The sequence below is a fragment of the Rhinopithecus roxellana genome, chromosome 17 (assembly GCF_007565055.1).
Source record: "Rhinopithecus roxellana isolate Shanxi Qingling chromosome 17, ASM756505v1, whole genome shotgun sequence".
Classification (NCBI taxonomy): Eukaryota; Metazoa; Chordata; class Mammalia; order Primates; family Cercopithecidae; genus Rhinopithecus; species Rhinopithecus roxellana.
This window is the reverse complement of record NC_044565.1, coordinates 106098958-106111682: the sequence shown is the minus strand read 5'-3', so window position 1 is coordinate 106111682 and position 12725 is coordinate 106098958.

The window sequence follows — 12725 nt, the reverse complement described above, 5'->3', positions numbered from 1 at the left end:
CTGGCTCTATCACCTAGGTTGTAGTGCAGTGGCAGGATCTCACCTCATTGCAACCTCTAGCTCCCTGGCTCAAACCATCCTCCCACCTCAGCCTCCTGAGTAGTTGGGATTACAGGCATGCACCACCATGTCCAGCTAATTTAAAAAAATTTTTTTTTGTAGGCACAGGGTTTCACGATGTTGCTCAGACTGATCTTGAACTCATGAGCTCATGCAATCTGCTCATCTTGGCCGCCCAAAGTGGTGGGATTACAGGCTTGGGCCACCACACTGGGCCTTGCCTGAGTTTTAATGTTTTCATTGGTACCTACCCTCATTACATACTTTCATTTAACTTTCATTATGTGTATCTTTAATACTATGTAACAGTATATATATTTAATTGGGAATCTGTTTAATTTAGGCCAGTTTGTGTGTCGGGAAGGAGTAAAATGTCTTTAAAATTATCTCAGCATTTAATCGATATGCACATGATCCCTTTAGCTATATTTTCAAAAAATCCCTCTCCCTTAATCTAAAGAAGATAGGCATAGTAGAAATTCAGGCAGTCTATAGGAAGAAATGCCTCAAAATATAATCTCCTAGATTAGAAAATGGGATTTGGCAGATTTTTATAGATTACTAAAAGCAAATGATGCCACAGATTTAAGTAAGAGTAGAAAATGATTTAATGTGGTCAAATAGATATATAAAATATTCAGTAAACAATTAAAAAAGAAACTTTGTTTCATTTTATTCATTTTTACCAGAAGACATCTCATAGCTCTAAAACACATGTATAGTCCTGAAGAATTTACACCATTTAGCTTAAACTGTTTCCAGAGAGGTGAGTTACTTGCTATCCAAAAAGAATTAATGATACCCCTAATAATTAGCAAACACTTAAAAATACTTAATACTGATGAAGATTCATTTAGATGTTCAAGAATTGTTGATGGAATGTCAAATTGGCATAAATTTCTTAAAATAATTGAGCCTTGTGCGACCATGAGTCTAAACTTATTGACCCAATAATTGTACATCTGAAAACAAATATTAATTCATTTAGAGACCACAGTTTATATACAAAGATGTTTATTGCATTGTTGAATTAAAATGGCAAAACTGAAAAATTATCTCATTGCTAGAATTTGTTAAATGAGTCATAGCACATCTTTATGATGCAATATTAATCAGGCACTAAAATTACATGTACAAATAATTATTGATAAAATACATGAAATTATAAATCATTATTAGGAAGTTTTTATGTTCCAGTCACTAAGTAAACATTTGACATGAGTTAGCACCAATAAGCCTATCAAGAAACGTATGATGTTAGTGCTATCAGTATTCATATTTTATAGACAAGGAAACAGGTACAGTGGTGGGAAGTAATCCGCAGCTTAGAAGAGGTGTAGTAGGGATTTGAGCTCCGTTTTCGTGATTGGAGTGCTTGGATTTAACCACTGTGCCATTTTGCTTCTCTCTAGATCAGGGAGTGTTAAGTGTCTTATTCAAAGTAATAAGGCTAATAATTATTAAAACCAGGCACTGTGTCTGAAACAGCACATGCAAAGACAGGGTTCTACAACCTGGTTGCTTATGGTATCTCAAAACTCTCAGATGAAGGGAAATCTGGGAAATCCGGTGGGGGATTTTAACATCTTTAAATATGTTAGAAATCATAAACACCGAAGAAGGAGTGGACATGCTTGAGCACTATTATGATGATGATGATGATTAGAGATAGTCTTGCTTTGTAATCCAGGCTGGAGTGCAGTGGCGCTATCTGATCTCTGCTCACTTCAACGTCGCCTCCTTGGCACAAGTGATCCTCCCACCTCAGCCTCTGGAGTATCTGGGACCACAGGCCCCCATGCCCGGCTACTTTTTTGTATTTTTTGTAGAGACAGGGTCTCGCCATTGTTGCCCAGGCTGCTCTCAAGCTCTTGAGCTCAAGGTGATCTGCCTGCCTGGAACTACAGGGGTGAGCCTCTGGGCCCAGTCTTCAGCACCTTCTAAGAGCGAAATTACCACATGCAGATCAAAATTTTAAATGAATTTTTAACAAACTGTTTTCAATTCAGAAATTTACACAACTAGAGCCATCTAGTTATTAAACAGGAAGTCTTGAAAAGAAGTATAATGGAAACATTTTGGCCAGACGTAAAAAGACTCTCTCTTAGAAATATTGTGCTAAGAATTTCTGCGTGAGATAAAGTTTCTTTTAAATACCAGGAGTCTGCCAAAATGTCAGGATTCTTCAGAATTTTAACCTAGGCATAAACCATTATAAACAAAGAATAGGGGCGGGCGCGGTGGCTCAAACCTATAATCCCCGCACTTTGGGAGGCCGAGACGGGCGGATCACGATGTCAGGAGATCGAGACCATCCTGGCGAACACGGTGAAACCTCGTCTCTACTAAAAAATACAAAAATCTAGCCAGGCATGGTGGCGGCCGCCTGCGGTCCCAGCTACTCGGGAGGCTGAGGCAGGAGAATGGCGTAAACCCGGGAGGCGGAGCTTGCAGTGAGCTGAGATCCGGCCACGGCACTCCAGCCTGGGCACAGAGCGAGACTCTGTCTCAAAAAAAAAAAAAAGAAAAGAAACAAAGAATATTTGTAAAGCAATTGGCATAATAATTATTTGCCATTAAAGACAACATGCCTCCTAATTTTATAAACATACATATCAAAATATGTATATACCATATAAGTAAATAAATATTAGTTCTAAATATATATAGAAATAACTACATGTATCTTTTAGCAATAGGTGGCATCCTCATGGGAGTCAGTAAACTGCAATCTAGTCTGGTCTGCTTTGTACGGTCAGTGTATTAAGAATGATTTTTATGTTTTTAATGAGTTGCTAAAATAAGACAGACCAAAACAAAGGAGAATATGCAACAGAGACTATATGTGCTCTAAAATGCTTAAAATATTTACCCTATAACCTTTACAAAAAAATGACTGATTCCTGCTTTACATTAAATGATTTTATATCACATAATGACTTATTTTTTTTCTCTACAAGATTAAACAATATTTTGTTGCCAACATTTATTTGTCTAACAGCCAACAGAATTGTAAAATAACAGTTTGGACACTAGAGGGAGACTTTAAATTTTTCTTTTTGATTTTCAGACACAGAGTGTTCAAATGAATACACTCATATTAAACGAGATAAATTCAGATTGATTTGGTGTTATCTTTTCTAGGACAAGACATCACAGATGGTACCAGTAATGAAAATTTTCCTTGAGTTTGCTTTCCATAGCTGCAGCAACAATAGTATGTTTTTCCAATCTGGCTAATGACGTTGTACCGGATTCCTCTTAGGCTCCTCAGACCCACTTATCCTCCGCCATCTCTCATTCTAGCTCTGTCTGGGTTCTGCTGGTCTTTCTACAGGTGCCACCTAGCGGTCCTTCACCTCCTGCCCACAACACACACTCAGCCTTCTTTCCCAGAAATGCCCAGGTGTGTGCAGCCCCAAAGTATGGGGCGTTCATATTCTAAAAGGTGTTTTTGTATTTGCCTCCTCTGAGGGACAGCCACCACATGCTTCTCACATGGCTTTTTCAGGTATGCTTCCACTAACTGAGCAAGGGCTCAGTTTCCACAGTTAGTAAGGGCCGGCTGCATAATGTGTCTTTGTTTTGGCTCCCCTGGCTCTTCTGTTTTGCTAGCTTTGTTCTTCACTTCTGCTATGTGGGAGTGTGCTTCTAATAAAATAATGGTTCATAAGCTCTCTACATTAGGCTCAGCTTTTTGAGAAAGCCAAGCTAAGAGAAGTTGTGAAGGAGAAAAGAAAAACTCAGCTTCATTGTTCTGGAATCCATCTGGTTGCCTGCTTTTTGATGTTAGAACACTTGAGATATATCCTTATTTTTACACATGCTGGAGAAAAGTGCACTGTGCTTGAAATGTACATTCTAAACATGGCCACTTAGGTAAAAAAAATAAGAAAATCAAGTTAACATCCACAAACCCAAATGAATCCACCACCAATTACTGCTCTTTCTTTCTTTGTGTGTGTGTGGGGGGGGGGCGGGGAGGAGGGGGGTTCTGGGAATTTCTCACATATTTCCAGAAAAATTATCTATGACCACAAAACAGATCCTTCTCTCTGGCCAAAGATACCCTAAAAAGCTGAGCCAATCGGAGCTCTTTCTCAGGAATTTGGATTTTTAGTTGACTGCAGCTCAGTTTGCACCTATTCTGTGGCTCAGATAGGATGCAAGCACACTTTCATATCACCCCAAAAAACAGCACTTTTATTATTAAAGTGGAGCCTATCTTTTCATCAGTGAACAAGTGGCATTATATATTGCTTCCAAGATGGAAAATGTAAATTTTTGTTATCCGTTTACTAGTCTTTCATTAAAAAAAAATCCCTTGACAAGTTTTTACACATAGTATTGTTACTAATCTTTTAAAAGGCTTTTTCCTGAAGAATAGCAGATGAACAGAAATGCATGCTAATTATAAGAATACAAATGATTACATTTCACAAAGTGAAGACATCTTTGCAACCAGTACCCAGATTAAGAAAAATAACATCACTCTCTCCCAGGAAGTCCCCCTTATGTTTCCTTCCTGATCTACTCCCTTCTTCTCCTGACATCAAGGACAGACACTACTTTGATTTCAAACACTGTTCTTTTTTTGGACCATAAATGGAATCATACAGTGTGTACCCTTTTGTGTCTGGCTTCTTTCGTTCAGTTTGTCTCGGTGATTCATCCAACTTGTATGCAGTTGTATTTCATTCTTTCTTAATAGAATTCCATAGTGTAAATAAACCTTTATTTGCTTTTACTTTATTCAACTATTGAAAGGCAGTTTCTAGTTTTTGGTTGGTTGTGTGGAGTTAGCAGACATTGCCAAAAAGTTTCTCAAAGTGGTTGTGCCAATTTATAAACCCCTAAGATGTGTAAGAGAGTTTTATAGGTATGTTACGACACTATATTGTGGTTCCACTTTTTATTTCCATAATGATTAATGAAATCAAACATTTATTTATTTATTTATTTATTGAGATGGAGTCTCACTCTGCCACCCTGGCTGGAGTGCAGTGGCGTAATCTTGGCTCACTGCAACCTCTGCCTCCCAGGTTCAAGTGATTCTCCTGCCTCAGCCTCCGAAGTAGCTGGGACTATAGGCGCCCACCACCACACACAACTAAGTTTTGTATTTTTAGTAGAGATGGGGTTTCACCATGTTGGCCATGCTGATCTTGAGCTCCTGACTTGTGATCTGCCTTGCCTTGGCCTCCAAAAGTGCTTGGATTACAGGAGTGAGCCACCACTCCCAGCCTCAAGCATCTTTTTATATGTTGAGTGGCCATTTGGATATTTTCTTTTGTGAAACAGTTTTCTACAGTGTTTTCTTCTTTTTGACTTGTAGAAGTTACTTACATATTCTGGGTGTTTGTCCATTGTGAGTTGTGATTATTTCAAATATCTTCTCCCAATGCACAGACCCAACATTTCACTCTTTTAATTGTACCTTTTGAGAGACAGATCGATTATTGTCCAGTCTATCAGTATTTTTCTTAGTAACTACAGCTTTTTTGTTGTACTTGAGAAATCTTTGCTCATTCCAAGGTCACGAGGATGTTCTCTTATGTTTTCTTCTGGTAGTTTAATTGTTCTACTATTCATACTCAGATCTCCAGTCTATCTGGAGTCTACTTTTGATCAACTGTGAAGGAGGAATCAGTGTTGACGTTTTTCATGTGAATGTGTAATTGACCCAGAACTATTATTTGAAGAGACGTTTCTTTTCTCTTTGCACCCTAATAAGGTGTGGGGATGTGTTTTGAGATTTTCCTGTTTAGTTCCTTTGGTTTATTTGTCTCTCTTACTGCCCACAGCACCCAACTTTAATTACTACATCTTTGTGTTAGATCTTAATTTGGGGTAGTATAAGTCCTTTGGCTTTCTTCTTCATAACTGCCTTGACTGTTTTTAGTTTTGCATTTCTGTGCAAAATTTTGAATCAGCTTGTCAAGTTAAAACATACCTACACACAACTTTTCTGAGACTTGGTTCGACACCCTGTGTTGAGTGTGGACTCTAAAGATTGTTTTTGGAAGAATTTAAATCTTTATTAAGTCTACTGAGATGCACACATGATATATACCTCTATTTAGATTAACATAATAATGCAGAGATATTGTAGGACATATTTGGTTAGATTTATTTCTGGACATTGTCGTATTTTTTGTTTCCAAAATACACATTCCTTTTGTGTGTTTTTGGTATACTAGGATACACTTACTTTTACATCTTTTTGTACTTTAGAACTTTTGTTGATTTGTTTATTAGTTGCAATATGCCTGTAAATTCTTTCAGATTTTCTACATATACAATGTGATGTCTGCAAATAATATCTTTCCTTTTCTGGTCTTTACAATTCTTATTTCATTCTCTTACTTCATAACATTCATTCATTCTCCACTTCTGAGTAGAAGAGAAATTGTTAAAATGGGTATCTTTATCTTCACCTTACTCTCAACATTTCACCATTAAGAATTTTTTTAAATTAAAAAAGTCTTTACCAATTTGAGGAAGTTCTCTTTTATTCACAGTTTGGCAAGAAAGCTTGGATAACTGGCTAGCCATATGCAGAAGAATGCATCTAGACTCCTACCTCTCACCAGATAAGCAAACTAACTCGAGATGGATTAAATCTTTAGATGTAAGACCTCAAACTATACAAATCCTAGAAGAAAACCTAGGAAATACCATTCTGGACGTTGGTCTTGGCCAAAAATTCAGGACTAAGCTCTCAAAAGCAATTGCAACATAACTAAAAGTTGATAAGTGGGACCTAATTAAACGAAAGACCTTCTGCACAGCAAAAGAAACTATTGACAATGTATACAGGCAACCTACAGAAAGGGAAAAAATATTTGCAATCTACACCTAATAAAGTTCTAATATCAAAAATCCACAAGAAACTTAAACAATTCAACAAGAAAAAAATGGCTAACCTCACTAAAAAGAGGGCAAAGGACAAAAACAGACTCTTGTCAAAAGAAGACATATAAGCAGCCAATGAGCATATGAAAAAATGCTCAATGTCATTAATTATCAGAGAGATGCATGTCAAAGCACAGTAAGATACTATTGCACACCAGTCAGAATGGCTATTATTTAAAAGTTCAAAAATAACAGATGCTGGAAAGGACGTAGAGAAAAAAGAACACTTATACACTGTTGATGGGAATGTAAATTAGTTCAGCCATTGTGGAAAGCAGGGTGGTGATTTCTCAAAGAATATAAAACAAAGCTACCATCCGACCCAGCAATTCCATTACTGGGTATGTACTCAAAGGAGAATAAATCATTCTATATAAAGACACAAGTGCTCTTATGTCCATCACAACACTTTTCACAATAGCAAAGACATGGAATCAACCTAGATTCCCATCAGTGGTGGATTGGATAAAGAAAATGTGGTACATGTACACCTTGGAATATTATACAGCCATAAAAAAGAATAGAATTATGTTCTTTGCAACAACATGGATTCAGTTGGAGGTCATTATCCTAAGTGAATTAATGCAGGAACAGAAAACCAAATACTGTATGTTCTCACTTATAAGTGGAAGTTGAACACTGAGCACACATGGACATAAAGATGGGAACAATAGACACTGGGGACTGCTAGAGAGAGGAGACCAGGAGGGGAGCAAGGTCTGAAGATAGCCTATTGGGTACTATGCTTACTAACTGAGTGATGGGGTCATTTGTATCCCAAACCTCAGCATCATGCAATCTACCCATGTAATAAGTTTGCACACATACCTCCGAATCTAAAAGTTGAAATTATAAAAAAGAGATATGTTAAAAATAAAATAAAATATCAATAATATTGAAATTTATCAAACACTTCTTTTGCATCTATATTTACTTATTTTTTCAAGCCATTTTTATATTCCTAGGGTCAAAAACTTGTTATCATGTATTTATAAATTATTGGACTTTCTTCACTAATTAAAAATATTTTTGTTTATGAAAGAAATGGCAAGTAATTATTTTTATAATATCTTTGTCAAGTCTTCATATCAAAGTTATGTTGGCTTCATAAAATACGTTGTGAAGTCTTCTTTCCTTTTTTTCTATGTGATTTTATGTAACAGTGGTGCTATTTGTTACTGAATTGTTTTTAAAAAGTCACCAGTGATACCTACTGGGCCAGGATATATCTTTGCAAAACGGTTTTAAAAATCAAATTATTAAATATAGAGGCATTCAGGTTTTCCATTTCTTCTGAATTATTCTTTCATTACAAGGCTATAGTAGTGAAGGTTATGTTATATAAGTGGCAGGAGAGACACAGATTAAAGAAACATAATTGAAAATCTGTGGCAGACTACCTTGATTACTACTTCAGACCGTCACTACGATAGTTGTAACTGTTACTACTTGAGACCACCATTACGAGACTGAACAAAGAGGCATGAATGCAGAAATGAAAACTTAAAACAAAAGAAACTATTTTAAAGAAAGGGGCCAGGGGAAAAAGAGGGCTGTGTGCTTTTAGTGAGCAAAAGTAGCTGCCCTGAGCTTCTACAGCCCTTTGTATTTATTGGGTAGAAAGCGCAGGGAGGAGGAGCTAACGATTGGTCAGCTGCTTGATTGATCACAGGTTCATATTATTACTACCGGGCTTCAGATAAGAAACACTTGTGCCTGGGTCGTGACTGCCCTCAGCATTCCTTCTGGGCAGGAAAACATCCTGCTTTCATGAGAACAGTTTGCTGTTTACTCATATAGCCTCCAGTGGTATACTGAGTTTTGCACTACCCTCATTCTTTTGGCCTTCAACAAAAATCCAGAAATAGACCTATACACCTATTAAGCTGGATATTTTTTCTTTAAAGAATATTAACTATTTAAAGTAAATGTTCAAACTTATTGGAAAAAAAGTTTTTTTTACTAGTTTCTCTTACTTGTTTATTATATGTCAGTGCTTTCCATAATATTATCTTTTTCATTCCAAATATTGGAATTTGTAGATTTTCTCTTTCTCGCTTGATGGATAGACTTGCTAGAAGTCTATCCATTATATTAATTAGTACAAATAACTAACCTTTGGCTTTATTGATTTTTTTTGTTCATTAATTTCTGCTTTTATCTTCATTTTCTTTCTGCTGCTTTGTTTGCTTTTCATTAGGTATTCTTTTCCTAATGTCTTGAGATGAATAATTAAAACTTGATTTTCAACATTCTCTATTTAACATGAGAACTGAAAGCTATAAATTTTCCTTTAAGCTTATGAAACTCTTAGTTTCATAAGTTTTGTTATGTTTTATTATCATTTTCATTCAGAATACATTCTGATTTTTAAATTTCTTCCTTATGTTTACATGTATATTACTTTATTTTCAAAAGTTGAGGATTTTAGTCATATATATATTTTGGGTTTTTTAAAGCATAATTTTGTTATGGTCAGAAGACATACTCTGAAAGATTTCAATTCTTTTCATTTGTTGAAACCTTCTTTTTAGCTTATCTTATTGTTAGTTTGGGGAAATATCCCATGTGTATTGGAAAAAATGCATAGTCTGTCATGTTGTGGTTTCTTATATTTGTTAATTAGATTAATTATAAATTCCTTATATTCTAATATTTTGCTGGTCAATTATTTTGTTTGCTTGTTTTATCGGTTGCTGATAAAGCCTCCAATTCTGGTTATAGATTTTTCTATTCCTCCTTTTTAGTTTTATCAATTTTTGCTTTACATATTTTGGAAGTATATTATTGGCTATATGTTGCTTAGGAGCATTTTATCTTCTTGCTAAACTTATGTAGATACTGACATATTTGGGTTTATTCATTTTCTTGCTATTATTGTTTTATTCAATTCGCTTTACATTTCGGTTTCTCCGTCTTTGCCTTATTTTGAATTAATACAATATTTTAAATATAATAGACTCTATTGTTACTTATATATTCATATTAAATCTTTTAATGATTAACCTCGAGATTGCAATATAAAGTTTCACTTTACCATGTCCTTGACAATACTCTGATATTATAATAGTTTAATTCCATTTGCCCCTTTTGGTAGAATACCCTTTTGGTAAATGGAATTAAATAAGGGAATAATAAGACATTATTATTGTGATACTCTTTCCTTTGCTCTTTTTTCTCTGCTTTTCTGTCCTTTTATCTGGAATCCTTTTCTTTTTGCCTGTAGAATTTCACTTGATATTGCTGTTAGTTTAGATTTGCTGACAACAGAGTTTATTTTTGTTTTTCCAAAACATTTTTATTTCACCTCCATGTTTTGAAGGATTTGATTTGCTGGGTATAGAAATCCAGGTTGTTGGATATTTTTTATCAGGACTTTTAAGATGTAATTACATTGTCTTCTGGCTTCTGATGATAAGTCAAAAGGTACTAGGGTAATACGTCTATTTGTCCACGTTGTTTTTGAGATTTTGATCTTTCCTTTGGTTTTCAGTAGTTTTGTTATGATGTACACAGAGATATTTTTGTTTATATTCATTCTGCTTGGCGTTTGCAGAATGCCAAGCAGAATGAAGTTTTTTTTTTTTTTGAGACAAGGTCTCACTCTGTTGCCCAGGCTGGAGTGCAGTGGCACTATCACAGCTTACTGCAACCTCTGCCTCCTAGGGTCAAGCAATCCCCCCACTTCAGCCTCCCAGGTAGCTACGAATACAGGCGTACACCACCACATCCAGCTAATGTTTTGTAGTTTTTTGTAGAGACGAGGTTTCTCCGTGTTGCCCAGGCTGGTCTCAAACGCCTGGGCTCATGTGATCCTCCCACCTTGGCCTCCCAAAGTACTGGGATTGCAGGTGTGAGCCACCGCCTCTGGCCTTACTGCTTTTTCTGTATTTGCCGTGTTTCACTTTGTACTTCAGTCTACATATTTTCAACTGACCTACCATTGACTTCCACTTTCTGGAGTGCTGCGTGTAAGAGACAGTTTTGGCAATATCCTCAGTGGCATTTTCACCTGAAGTAGTTCCCATGATGGGCTAGTTTTGTGTCATTCTGTAAGTCTCCTTCTGATTATGATGGAGTAACTTGTGGTAGATCAAGCCCCCATTGAGAAACAGTAGAAGAGTTTTTTTAATCTCAGTTGATTCAGTAGCTTTCCAATGTCTTCAAAAGTTTTTTTTTTTTTTTTTTTCTTTTTGGTGTTTTATCTGATCCTGAAACATTGCTGAAGAATATCTTCATGTTGCCAGGAACTTGCTGATCAGGAGAAACAGCCTCATCATCACCTTCCTAAACTCATGGGAGTATATCTAACTGGTGGCATCAAATTTACATGCAAACTCCATGCTATACGATGGCCTGGAATATGTAGCTTTTATCTTACCAGCTTTATCAATGATAAATAGAATGAATGGAGCTTCAGTGAGCCATTTCATCATATGTAGTGTGATATCCTTTGGCAGGATAACCTTTCTGTCTTTTCTCTGAAAAATGGGGAAAATAATACCTTGTTTGTTATTACCTGGTTTATAAGAAATGGAGAAGTTAGGCCGAGGCGGGCGGATCACGAGGTCAGGAGATCGAGACCATCCTGGCTAACACGGTGAAACCCCGTCTCTAATAAAAAAATACAAAAAACTAGCCGGGCGAGGTGGCGGGCGCCTGTAGTCCCAGCTACTCGGGAGGCTGAGGCAGGAGAATGGCGTAAACCCGGGAGGCGGAGCTTGCAGTGAGCTGAGATCCGGCCACAGCACTCCAGCCCGGGCGACAGAGCGAGACTCCATCTCAAAAAAAAAAAAAAAAAAAAAAAAAAAAAAATGGAGAAGTTTATGAATGATGATTTAAAAATACTTTATTTTCAGAAGAGCACAATAAGTAATTTCTCTATCTATCTAACTTATTCTGATCATTAAATGACGGAAAAAGCCACATGGCTGGGAACCAGAGATGGTTTCAGAACTGCTTCAAAGGAGATTTTATTTCATTGGATGGAATAGCATGAAGTCAGAGTGGCTTGCTTGGGTTAATAGGGGGAAATTTTAGAGATCTTGAAATATCAAGGAAAGCCAGTGAAAGCAATTCAGAGTAGAGCTGATAGAAAAGAGAACCATGCGGGAGGAACAGAAATAGCTGATATGGATTTTTATGAAATGATTATTGTCCACAACAATGAAATGTACACCATATTACTTATCTTTCAGCCAAACCTTTAATGAAAGTCTTGTCAATCACTAATGCACTATGGCATTGAATCACTTATGCTTTCATTTTAGTTTATTTGTTTTAAGAGATGTGGCCGAATCCTGAATATGGCCTCAAAGTAGAACTTGGGTCAGGACAGAGATTTGCAAAGGACAAGTTTTTGTATTTGCTTCATATAAAGTATTTAGTATAGTAAAAGAACTCTTAAAACTATGACATAGTTACATTTATTTCAAATTTATTCCTTTCTTCCCATTTAAAAATCTTTTTAATTTGGTGATTTGACCACAGCCTTTACAGTAAATTACTGTTAACCTTAATGATACATGACTTTAGCAATGCCATATACATAACCCAGTCCCCATATATAGCTAATATATTTGCAAATGTGAGAAAAAAATAAAAAACTATAAAGTTGTCTTCCTGAGTATTGAAATCTGGTTAGAGTTTAACTCATCTTAATGTTTAAGAAAGAACAAATTATTATTCACAAAAGGTTACGATGATAAACCATTGATTTTTATGACAAATAATATAATGTTACAACTGTA